Below are 12,198 nucleotides of genomic sequence, written 5' to 3' on the forward strand. Positions count from 1 at the left end.
TCAATTATAATTGTAATAACAAGAATTCTTGGATCCACTTAGATTAGCTAAATGACCAATGACATGTATTATAGACAAATCTTTCTTTCTTTTCTTAGATTTGAAACAAGATTGCTTAATTATTTTAGCATATATTCGAATTTCTTTGATAGCTTGCTATAAACAAATTAAAAGAATAAATCTTTAATTGATCTAAGAAATCATGCTCAATAGGAACCATTGATTTTTCTACAACTAACCTCTCTATAAACGAAGGTACTTTAGTAGTTAAATAATGATTTTCATGAGCTTCTGTGCTTTTAGATGTTTTTGTAACACACCCCCCTTACATAATCAGAGGTGGTAACTATGTAACCCAATACTTAGGGTGTTTTTATGAGAATAGGGCAAGATTTCTTCTTGTTTTTTTTTTCTTTTGGAGACAAACTAGATAGGCACACACTAAGGATAGATAAGCTCAGCTTATGAAATACAAGAATTCCATTGTCACTAAGCTCTTTGGCATTCTCCACCATGTTCTGTAAAGGATAGTAGACTAATACAAAATCGACAAAAGATGACATAATGGACAAGGAAACAATATTATGGATTATAGAAGAAAGCATAACAAACAACAAACTTCAATTACATTTTGATTAATTTCTGAAATAAATTGGCCAGTTGTCTCTCTTAGTCGTTCTTGTTTCCATATCCATCAGTAGTAATTTCCACTTTCTATTGAAAAAGAAGGAAAAAATTATGACTCAACAAGATCATTATTAGGACGTATGTGTTTTCCACCAAAAAGATAATGATTGTCAACCACAGTTGTAAAAACACATTTATCCCTTTAAAATCTAAGCTACAAACCATACTTCAATACATAGCAATCCCTTCCATTGCATTTGGGGATCTGTCCAAGGCAAAATGAGTGGAAAAAGACAAAAAACCAAACAAATTATTGCGTTGTTATAACCTTATTGAAAGAAATGAATGCAATTGTCTCAGCAAAAGACAACAATGGAAGATCTTTGGAAAAGAAAAGAACAAGCACCAATTGCATCGTGATCTGTGGCAAAAAAATGTCATAAGCCTTTCCACTAAGGTGAACTCATGCTCATGATGGAGATAAATGTGATATAAATAGATGGATTAATCATGCCTTATATAAGTGCATGTGAGGTGGTAGAGAAAAGATTCTTTCAAGAAAAATTCTCCATATAAATTATAGAAAAAACCAGTCAAGAAAAAGAACACCCCTCTAGATAACATTCCAAAAAGTATTCTATGTTTTTTCAAGAGGTATTTTAAAACAAGCCCTATGTTTACCCTAAATATGGCTTTGATATATGAGAATATTGATTTAGAATCTACCATATAATATATGTTCTCCCCATTCTCATTGTTTTGGATAGAACAATGTACCTATGTGCACCAATGGACATGAACATTGAGCATAGCTTTAGAAATTACTTTCCAAAGAAGCATGTGCGACATTGCATAAGGATTTTGAGTTTAATTTCATGCACAAGGGCTCATGAATTTAATTCATCTTATTCAACCTCATCTCTAGTAGTCTTCAAGCCATAAACCTCTACCATCAACCAACTAACCAAGATGCAGATCCTTCTTGCACTTGAATTTTCGATCGATTGGTATGATGTTGTTTACAAATGGATGGCTTACGAGACTATACATACACATGAAAATACCATAGAGAGGTTTATATCATGATGTCTGCAAGCTTTGACCTCAAATTTATGCTCTCTGAAGAAGTGATGGTGGTTGAAGAAATATCACCAATGATACAAGGAGGTTGTATGCAGTTATATATATATATATATATATATATATATATATATATATATATATATATATATATATATATATCTATATATATCTATATATATATATATATATATATATATATATATATATATCTATATATATATATATATATATATATATATATATATATATATATGCCTGAGTAGATTTCTAACAATAACAAAATAGTAATTGTAGGCTTGAATTTGATTCTCAAAGATAACCCTAATTTGTGATGTAAGGTTACAAAACCTATAGCAGGGTTCCACACAGAGTCTAGAATGCAAGTCTCTAAATGATAACCATGATTTATGGAACTCTCACCTACTAAAGTCTACACTATTAAGGCATAATGTTCATAACCACAAGTTGGTTGAAGCTAGGTGTGCTTCAAGGATGCATTATAATCCTTGAGGGATTGGTTAAATCCTCTATTTCTTAAATATGTACAAACAACAATAGTTAATATTCCTAAAACTACTAAGGCAACCAAATGTATAAACCTATTCATTTGGTATAGGTATGGAATACGTATGGAAAATCTTACATGATGTACATTGATTCTAGACCTAGTATGATGGTGGATTATGTTGAAGATAATGGAAAATCCTATAATAGCATGAGTTGGTTCACGAGATCTTAAGATAGAAATTAGTTTCTATTTCTTAACCATGTATGCTATATAATGTTTGAAGTATGTTGAGAATGGAGAACATTCTGTAGAGCCAGACTCTCAAATTCAAGCATCTCATTTTGACCTGGTATCAGAGTATCAGAGCTACAGAGCTGAAGAACCCTGTACCTGAGTGGAGAGAGGCTGGTGCCACTGAGGCGAAATCGGTGCGGATTTTGGCGATAAAATCGCGTGGATTTTCAGATCGACGCGAGTGCTTAGAGGAAAATCGCGCCAACCTTCTGTGAGGAGAAAAGACTGCGTTTCTTTGCATGATGTGTGTGTTATTTTTAATCATGTTTGCGTGATCTGCTACTGAGGCCGAGGTCGCTGCGGTCTGCCGAGGAGGAAGAAGATCACGCAGAGGAAGACTCCCATGGAGGCCGCAAGAGCGGTGGCACGGAGAAGCGTGTGCAGAGAAAGGCATGAAAGGAGGTCGTGGATTGGTGTGGATCGGAGGCCGTGGAAGGCATGAGAACTGCGTGAAATTGAAGTCGCATTGGGTGCCTAGAGGTGAGCATCAATCCGGCAGCGTGTTGGATCTGAATTCATGGTCGAGGCCAGCACTACGTGGCGTGTTTGAGGTGAAATCTCAGTGAGCAGAGGTGGCAGATAGTTGCTGCGTGAGCGTGGATTCGCTGCCAGATCGCAGGGCTGAGGCTTGCCTGGAGGCCCCGTGAAGGATCTTCTCAGGGATCGCGTGAAGGAGAATTACTGCCGCTAGCAGTCAAGGTCATGTTGTTTTTTTAATGTTGATTAATGGTGCATCGTGGAAGGATCATTGTGGGATAGGTCGTGACATTTTGGCCTTATTCATACAACAACATGTCGCAGGAAGACGTTCCTCCCTTGATTCATACGTGCCATTCGTATGAAGTTTAAATTAAAAGAATGATGTTTAATTAAAAGGGAGCCACACAAGGTAGTTTCTTAAGAGTTTAATTAAAGTTTTTTAATTTCACTCTTTAATTAAAAAGGGGGCGATTGTTTTTAAGAGGAAAGAATTTAAGTAATGATTTTAAAAAGGAAAGAAGAAAGGGGCCATTGAAAAAGAGGTTTTTTTTTGTTTTATTGGAGGGGCCCTTTAATTCTTTAATGGAGGGGCGACTATTTTTTTTTAAAAGAAAACGGAGTTGAAGTGATTTAGGCTTAGTTTTTTTGTGGATCTGGCATTAGTAGTTTTTTTTTTAAGCTGTTTTTTTTTTGAAGTTTTTTATTTAAGATGAATAATCAAATAGCAGAAGCTTACCTCAATGAAAACAACAAGCTGGATGGATCCAATTACTTTGGTTGGAAATTCAGGCTGCAAACCTTGCTTGAGGGACACAATGCATGGACGATTGTGAACAATGATGAGGTGAAGCCAAACCTCATTGCAGGAGGAACAGAAAGAACAATCCAAGACTCAGACAAGCGGAAGACTAAGGCGAGAATGCTCCTGAAATTGTCAGTCAAAGATTGCATTATCCCCCATATCCGTGATTGCAAGACTACACCAAAGATCTGGAAGACGCTTAAGGATCTCTATGAGGTCAAGAACACCAATCGACTGTTGTTCTTAAAGAGAAAGATTCTCTCCATCAAGATGGAGGAGAATGAGACAGTTGTATCATTCATTGCGCAGCTCAAGGAGCTCAAGAACAAGCTGGGTGATATCGGTGAAGCTATGTTAGATACAGATCTGGTCACGATTACCATGAATGGTATGACTAACGAGTATCAGATGTTCATCACTGGCTTGAATGCAAGAGAAAAAGCCCCCGTATTTGAAGAATTGGTAGGAATCCTCATGCAGGAGGAGGAAAGATGACTAACTCATAAACCCCAGAGTTTAGATCTGGCCTTAATGGCGAAGAAGAATCCCTTCAGAGGAAAGCCAAATCCAGCACAAAAGAGCAGTGCAGCCCACAGAGAAATATGCCCTCACCTCAAGGTACGTCTTTCAATAGAAATGACTTTGCAACCAAATTTTTTTATTGTGGTAGAACCGGCCATATAGCCAGATATTGCATGAAAAAGAAGTTTGATGAAGGTCGGAAGCGGCATAAGCAACATGTAGGTCATTTTGCTGATGAGGAACACAGTCAAAACATCAAACTGTTCATATCTGACTCTGCACTTTCGACTAAGAAGGATGAAATAGATAGTTGGTTTGTCGACTCAGGTGCATCCATCCACATAACAAGAAATAGACAGTGGTTTGAAGACTTCAAAGAGACCAGCAGTGGAGCAAACATCTATCTTGGCAATGATAGAGGGTACCAAATCAAAGGTTATGGTAATATTCCTGTTGTTTTTCCTGATGGAAATATTAGACATATCCATAATGTTATGTATGTACTCGGGATAAAAAAGAATCTGATCTCTGTTTCTACTATGACTGATCAGAATCTCAAGGTAGAGTTTTATAAATCATATTGTGTCATTAAAGACCTGTTGGATTCTATGAAGCCTATTGCATCAGGTATTCATGTGGGAGGATTGTACAAGTTAAATGTCAAAAGCGCACCACATCAGGCATTGGCATCATCTGCCATGACTACAGTGGACTTATGGCACTAGAGGTTTGGCCATATTAACTTCAATGATTTGTTGCTTTTACAGAAAAGAGGTATGGTCGAAGGACTTCTAGTTTTAAAATCTGCTCATATTGATTGTGATGCATATGCACTGGGAAAGTTACACAAAGATGAATTTCCTGTGAATCCTGATAGAAATAAGAGAGATATACTCGAGCTGGTACACACAGATCTATGCGGGCCTATGCAGACAAGATTGTTAAGTGGTGCATACTACTTTTTATTGTTTATTGATGACTATCCTAGATTTACTTAGGTGTATTTCCTCAAGAAGAAGAGAAACACTTTTGAATACTTCAAGGAGTTCAGAAGTATGGTTGAAAAACAGACAGGTAAATGCATCAGGATTCTCTACTCGGATCAAGGGGGAGAGTACAAGAAAGCTTCTGTACTCAAATACTACAAAGATAATGGGATACAACAGCAGTTTACAGTACCCCACACTCCTCAACAAAACAGGGTTGCAGAGAGGAAGAACAGAACCCTTGTGGAGTGTGCTCGCAGTATGTTGAAAGGTAAGAATCTTTCTAACGGATTTTGGGTTGAAGCGATTAATACTGCAGTATATCTAAAGAATAAGAGTCCAACAAGAAGTTTAGATTTTAAAACTCCTTTTGAAGCTTTATTTGGTTATAAGCCTGTAGTTAAGCATTTGAGAGTTTTTGGCAGCAAAGCCTTTGCTCATATCCGAAAGGAAGATAGAAAGAAACTTGACTCAAATGTCATCAAATGTATTTTTGTTGGTTATTGCACAGAATTTAAGGCTTACAAACTATTTAATCCCTCTACTCATAAAGTGTTTGCGAGCAGAGATGTAGTGTTTCATGAGCAGGTTAATGTTGGAAGCCACGAGTGTGCTAAGGAAGACTGGAACGTGCCCTTGTTGGTGGAAGAAGGAAGTGATGAATCAGGGGACAACAATGAGTAGTAGCAGATGCAGCAGCAGCAGTAAGGGAAATAAAATGATGTAGCTGTCAAGAAAAGTCCAGAAAATGATGATCAGACAAGGTTTGAAGCTACCCAACCACTCAGGAGATCGGATAGGAAAGCTTAGTTGCCAGCAAGATATAGGGAAAATGCTTTTATAACTAGTATAATGAATGTTGTTGAACCTTCTAGTTATAAGGAAGCAAATGAATGTAGTGAATGGAAAACAACTATGGAACAGGAATATGAATCTATAATCAGAAAAAACACTTGGGAGCTGGTTGAACTTCCTGAAGGGAAACAAACCATAGGTTGTAAATGGTTGTATAAACCCAAGGTGAATGCAGATGGAACCATAGATAAATTAAAAGCTAGATTGGTATCAAAGGGGTATTGACAAACAGAAGGCATTCAATATGAAGAAACCTTTTCCCTCGTAGCTAAACTAAATACTATCAGAATGTTGATTGCTTTAGCTACTAAGAAACGTTTGATGATTCACCAACTAGATGTAAAATCTACATTTTTAAATGGGGAATTGAAAGAGGAGGTTTATCTAGAGCAACCTGAGGGGTTTGTCCAGAAAGGGAAAGAACATTTAGTTTGTAAATTAAAGAAAGCTCAATATGGACTAAAACAAGCACCCAGGTCATGGTATGAAAAGATTGATTCATTTTTTCTACAACTTGGTTACAACAGAAGTAAAAACGACCCTAATCTGTATACCATGAAAGATTAAAAGAGGCGCATAGCGTTGATTTCTTTGTATGTAGATGATTTAATTATTACAGGTGATGTTATTGCTCTAATCAAAGAAATCAAGAAACAACTGTCACAAGTGTTCGAAATGAAAGACCTTGGTGAATTAAGATATTGTTTGGGTCTTGAGATTTGGAGAGATTCAGGACAAACGTTTTTGTCCCAAGGTAAATATGTCATAGGTCTACTGGAAAGATTCAGGATGGATCAGTGTAAGGCTGCAACAGTACCACTATAGCAGAACATTAAACTTCAGAGTGAGGATGGCTCTAAAGAGGCAGATGCGACACTTTATAAACAACTGGTTGGGAGCTTAATCTACCTAACCACTACTAGACTAGATTTGGCTTATGCAGTCACTGTGCTAAGTCAATACATGTCCAAACCACTTGATATTCATTGAAATGCAGCAAAAGATGTTTTAAGGTATCTACAAGGAACTATAGACTATGGTATTATTTATAATGATTCTTCTGATGTTAGATTAACAGGATTTACAGATTTCAATTGGGTTGGAAATATAGACGACCGCAGATCCATAACAGGCTATGCATTCAACATTGGATCCGAGGTGATTACATGGAGCAGTAAGAAACAGAACACAGTTTCCTTGTCTTCAGCGAAAGCAAAGTATCAAGCTATGTGTGTAGCAACATGTGAGGCAGTTTGGTTGCGGAGACTTCTCCAGGATGTCGGGGAAGAACAGAAAGATGCAACAACAATTAGATACGACAACCAGAGTTCAATCAAACTTGCTAATAATCCAGTGTTTCACAAGAACACTAAACACATTGATACACAATTCCACTTTGTCAGGGAGAAAGTTCAATCAAAAGAAATCCATCTTGTATATTGTAAAACATGTGATAATGTTGCAGACATTTTCACTAAGCCTCTTGGAAAAATTAAGTTTGAAATGTTTAGGGAGATGTTAGGCATATTTGTGAACCCCTTTTCCATTAAGGGGGAGCGTTGAAGATAATGGAGAATCCTATAATAGGTGAGATGGTTCACGAGACCTTAAGATAGAAATTAGTTTTTATTTCTTAGGGTATGGTTATAACTTCCCTATAGCCATGTATGTTATATAATGTTTGAAGTATATTGAGAATGGAGAGCGTTTTGCAGAGCTAGACTCTCTTGGTTCCGACTCTCTTTCGTAGAACTGACCAGTGAGTTTTTATTTATTAAATTCAAGCATCTCATTTTGATAGATTAATGGTCCATTGAATACTATGAATGAAAGTCCTCTTTATTACAACATTGCATCTTAGAATTAAATAATCGTACATGTAGGTTTTGAAAAAGATCAACCATAGTTTACGAGCTGAGCTATCGATATTTTAAAGCAAGGCAGTTGAACTCAATATGTGCTATAATGTTCATTCTGTAAGAACACACCATTAATTAAAGTTACAACCTAAACCTAATCCCCATTCCACAACTAGACTTCTAAAACCCCCCATTAAAATCAAAACTAGCAAGCATTTTCACATTAGGAAGGAAGAAAACCGTAGAATTTATAGAGGCATGTCGTTAAAACTCACCTTAAAGTTTTAAATTGTTTTTATGAGCCCTGTTGGGCTCCAGTATTGTAGCAATAATGCCACAACTCCTGGGGCTTCCTATCTCTAATTTTATCAACCCGGTAGTTCGTACAAACTTGGAAGCGACGGTGCTGTATGCACAAGTACTAGCTCTTGTCGAAGTTGTCACTTGGTCAGCTGGCACAAGTCCGCTAGGGCTCAAGCCAACTTCTATATGCTCTCAGAAGAAGCTTTCTAAATGATGGACGAAGGCTATCTCAAGGGAAATTGATCTACTTTGCAAAAATGAACTGAAAGCCAACCAAAGCATGGAAACCCTAGTAAACCCTAATCTGACTAGTTTAACCTCTATGGTGCAATAGTGAGAGTGCAAATGTATAAAAATGATGCCATTACTTCTAATGATGTGAAATGCATGAACTCAAACTACTTCTATGAAAAAGAACATTGTTTTTGTATTTTTGCTTAAGTGGATGGAGTGATTATGAATTTGTTTCTTATTAGGGTTTGGCTGTGCAGAGGTGGTGCGAAGGGAGAGAAAGCTTGGGAAACGTCAGGAGGGCTAGGAGAGGTCCCAGAGGATCCCTAGCATTAGTCCACAGAGGTCTACAACGTTCGGATGCTCGGCAACCAAGTTTGCAGGCTTCTACAGGATGTCTGCAGGGGATCCTACAGGAAACTAAAGAATTCTACAGGAAGTCTGCTAACTTCTACAGGATGTGCTGTGAGTGGAAGTTTTGGGTGATGGTGAAGTGATGGAACGGTATGGGAGGATAGGTGAGGTGGAGATGGAGCTTGTGATGACTCAGGGGCAGAGAAACAGGGTGGAGAAAGAGTGCACGGAGTTGGTTGGTGGATAGAAGGATGGCAGCAACGAAAGGTCAAGAAGATGAAGCTACGTGGCAATGGATGAGTTGGAAGGTAAACGAGCTGAACAGAGGTCGAGTAGGTGGCTTGAGGAGAGGTTAAGAAGAAGAAGAAGGAAGTAGAATGATATGGAGCAGTGTAAATAAAACAAATTGCTTATGTCTTGCACCAAAAACGAGAATTCATTAACCAGTGCTACCTGTGCTATTAAATCAATAAACAGTGATGTAAATCATGAAGAAAAGTCGTGCATGGAATTGCAATGACGAAGTATGGCTCAAGAGCGAAAATGCATGGAAAGATCCATGATTAAACCGACTGTGTTGCAACTTGCATGAAAGTAGAAAAGACTGCGTTTTTTTTGGTGGTTGGTATAGACTGCACCCCAATCCCTAAACAGAGATGGCAGTGGAGGCACTAACAACCTTTTCTTGGAGCTCCTTTGGATTACAAACCTCCTATCCTAATCTAAGTAACTGAAAGCAATTCAACCATAAGCTAATCCTACTCAATCTTATTACAGGAATCAAATCAACAAACTGTGTTCTTGAAATGCATATCAAAACAAGGAAACAAAGTGCTGGAAGGAAAGGTAAATAACACTACAAGAAGAGGAGATCTATTACTCTCAGGTTGGGCCCCAACCTGAGAGCTACAGCTCCCTTAAAAGCTCAGAATTAGATCCAAATCTGCTTGCCTTTATTCATAATCAAAAGTCTAATGTCATGCCAAAACTGGCTTACAAAAACAAACACCAAGCTATGCTCAAAAATTACAATATCAGTCCAAAAGTTCCAAAAGCTCCTAACAAAGGCTACGGCCTTCATATTTATACAAAATGAAGATCAAGCTGGCTTCCTCCATTCGTGGAGCTTGGCTGTCCAACTGAAAGTCAAACTGCTGTAAAACTGCTGATCCTGTAGAACGTGTTGGCTGCCTTTAAGCTCGGTGGGGAGAGCTGTTAGAGCTCGGAGTTAAGGTGAAAATCACGAGGAGGGTCATCAAGACTGTGGACAACCTCCCTATGAACCCGCAATGTCACCTTTGCTGTCTCCTTGTCTCCATTTACGTGGTCTTTTGCTCTCTTTAATGCCAAAAACCTGAAATCATCATGTATTAGTCACATAGATATAATGCCTGCCCTTCTTCCTACAAACAACACGAATATACTAAGAAATGAATGCATAAGTGGTAAAAGATGAATGGTTGAACAAGGTAAGTAGGCCAATATGAGCCCAAATTGTACCAAAAATTGGGGCTCATCATCACCCCCCAGCTAAACTATTTGCTCATCCTTGAGCAACTTTGCTCCGGCTCCTTGTCCTTGGCCGAGAACTAGAGCCTGGAGCATGCTCTTCCTTTCCTGTTCTTGGTGGCCCTGCCTCTTCTGCCCTTGGCGGTGACGAGGGTGGCTTTTCCTCCCCCTTTTCTGTTTCCTTGAGCTGGGCTTCGGAAGCCGATTGGCCTATTTTTCGTGTCCAGGAAGTTATTTTTGGGCTTCCCTTCTCAGGGGTGGCCGATGTTTTAGAGGGGGATCTTTTACTGGGTGAAGTAGGGACACCCCCTGAAATGCTTTGGCTGCTGGGTGGAGGCTGCGGCTTGCCCGTGTTTATTCTCTTACTTCTCCTGGCTTCAAAAGGTAGAGGGATCTCCCTCTCTCTCTTCTCCTTCGGCTTTGGAGGTGTACTGAGGGCGGCCAGCGCAGCTGCTGCTTCCTTTTCGAGAATACCAGCCTTCTCTTTCTTGCGTTTTGTTTTCTCAGAGCTCCTTGTAGAGGGCCTCTTCTTTTCAGATTTCGGGCTTCCTGTAGAAGACCCTGCTTTGCCCACTTCCGGGCCTTCTGTAGAAGATCCTTTCTTTACCAATTTTGGGCTTCCTGTAGAAGACCTTGTTTTAGCCCCTCTCGGGCTTCCTATAGAAGCCCCTGCTTTGGTAATTTTCGGGCTTCCTGTAGAAGCCTCTTTTTCAATGATTTTCGGACTTCATGTAGAAGCCTGTTTCTGCTTTCCTGTAGACACGGGTGTCACCACCTTTTCTTGCTTAGCTGCATGGGTTTTGCTTTTTGGTTTGGTTGCAGGTGCTGACGAGGTACTTGGGCTGATGTGGACCACCTCAGCTTTGTCCGTTCTTCTCTTCAACCTCTTTTCTCTTGCTGACAAGATGGGTGTGCCACCTTTTTCTTTGTCATCCTTTTCCTCATGCTTCTTCTTTTGTTCTTTCTTCTGCACTGTGGTCGGGGTCTTCTGTCCTTTTTCTCTCTTTCCCTCGGCCACTGCTTCTTGTTCCTCACTGCTGGAGGAACCCGTTTCTTCAATCAACATTTTTATGTCTCCGTCTCTTGTCAAATTCCGGAATGATTCCCATGAGAGGGGAACCTTATATGAATGAAGCGCATCCTCCAGAAGAAGTTTGATCAACCCATGGTGGGCTACCTGATCTGGTATGCCCTCTTTTAGCTTTGTGGCACACTCAATTAGAGACTGTAACATGAAATAAGGAATGCTCAGTTTTTGTTCTACAGGAAGATCAACCCGGTGCCTCAATTCAGTGAGCAACCGAAAGTGATATGCGTACACGATGCTAAAACGACCTTCACAAGTTATATATTTCATGATTTGTAGGCTGACTTCATTCCATGGTGGCAGCAAGCTGGTTCTTCGCACCCCATTTTTGTCCTCCGAGAATTCCTCCTCAGGTGGAAAGAATTCTTTCTTGGCTTGCTGGCTCAACTTCCTTTCTTCCTTATCCCATGGCAAACCCATCGGAAGTTCAGTAATCCGACTGATATATTGCGGGGTGAGCTTGAGGCTTAGACCTCTGAAGTTCACTGTGGCCAGTGTCTTGGATTTCGGCTTCAGAGCCTGCAAAAATTCTTCTGCCACTTCATCATCGTACCCCTGCAATTTGTCACAAAAAGATATCCATTGAACCCGTGTGAAGAGCTCTACTACTTCCTGGTTTTCCCTTAATTTGGTTGAATCAGTGGGTTCTCGTCTTATAAACCCACCCGGCATGATAAAACAGTTTTCTTGACCAGAGG

At 39.2% G+C, this 12,198-nt stretch overlaps 1 pseudogene; it reads right to left on the reverse strand.

Moving 5' to 3' along the window:
- Positions 1 to 669: 669 nt before the first annotated feature.
- LOC149171451 (GPI mannosyltransferase 1 pseudogene) lies at positions 670 to 1,356 on the reverse strand (annotated as a pseudogene).
- Between the last annotated feature and the right edge of the window lie 10,842 nt (positions 1,357 to 12,198).

This window comes from Pinus tabuliformis, chromosome 4_2, assembly GCF_031772625.1.
Source record: "Pinus tabuliformis cultivar Carrire ecotype Pingquan chromosome 4_2, CPIR1, whole genome shotgun sequence".
Classification (NCBI taxonomy): Eukaryota; Viridiplantae; Streptophyta; class Pinopsida; order Pinales; family Pinaceae; genus Pinus; species Pinus tabuliformis.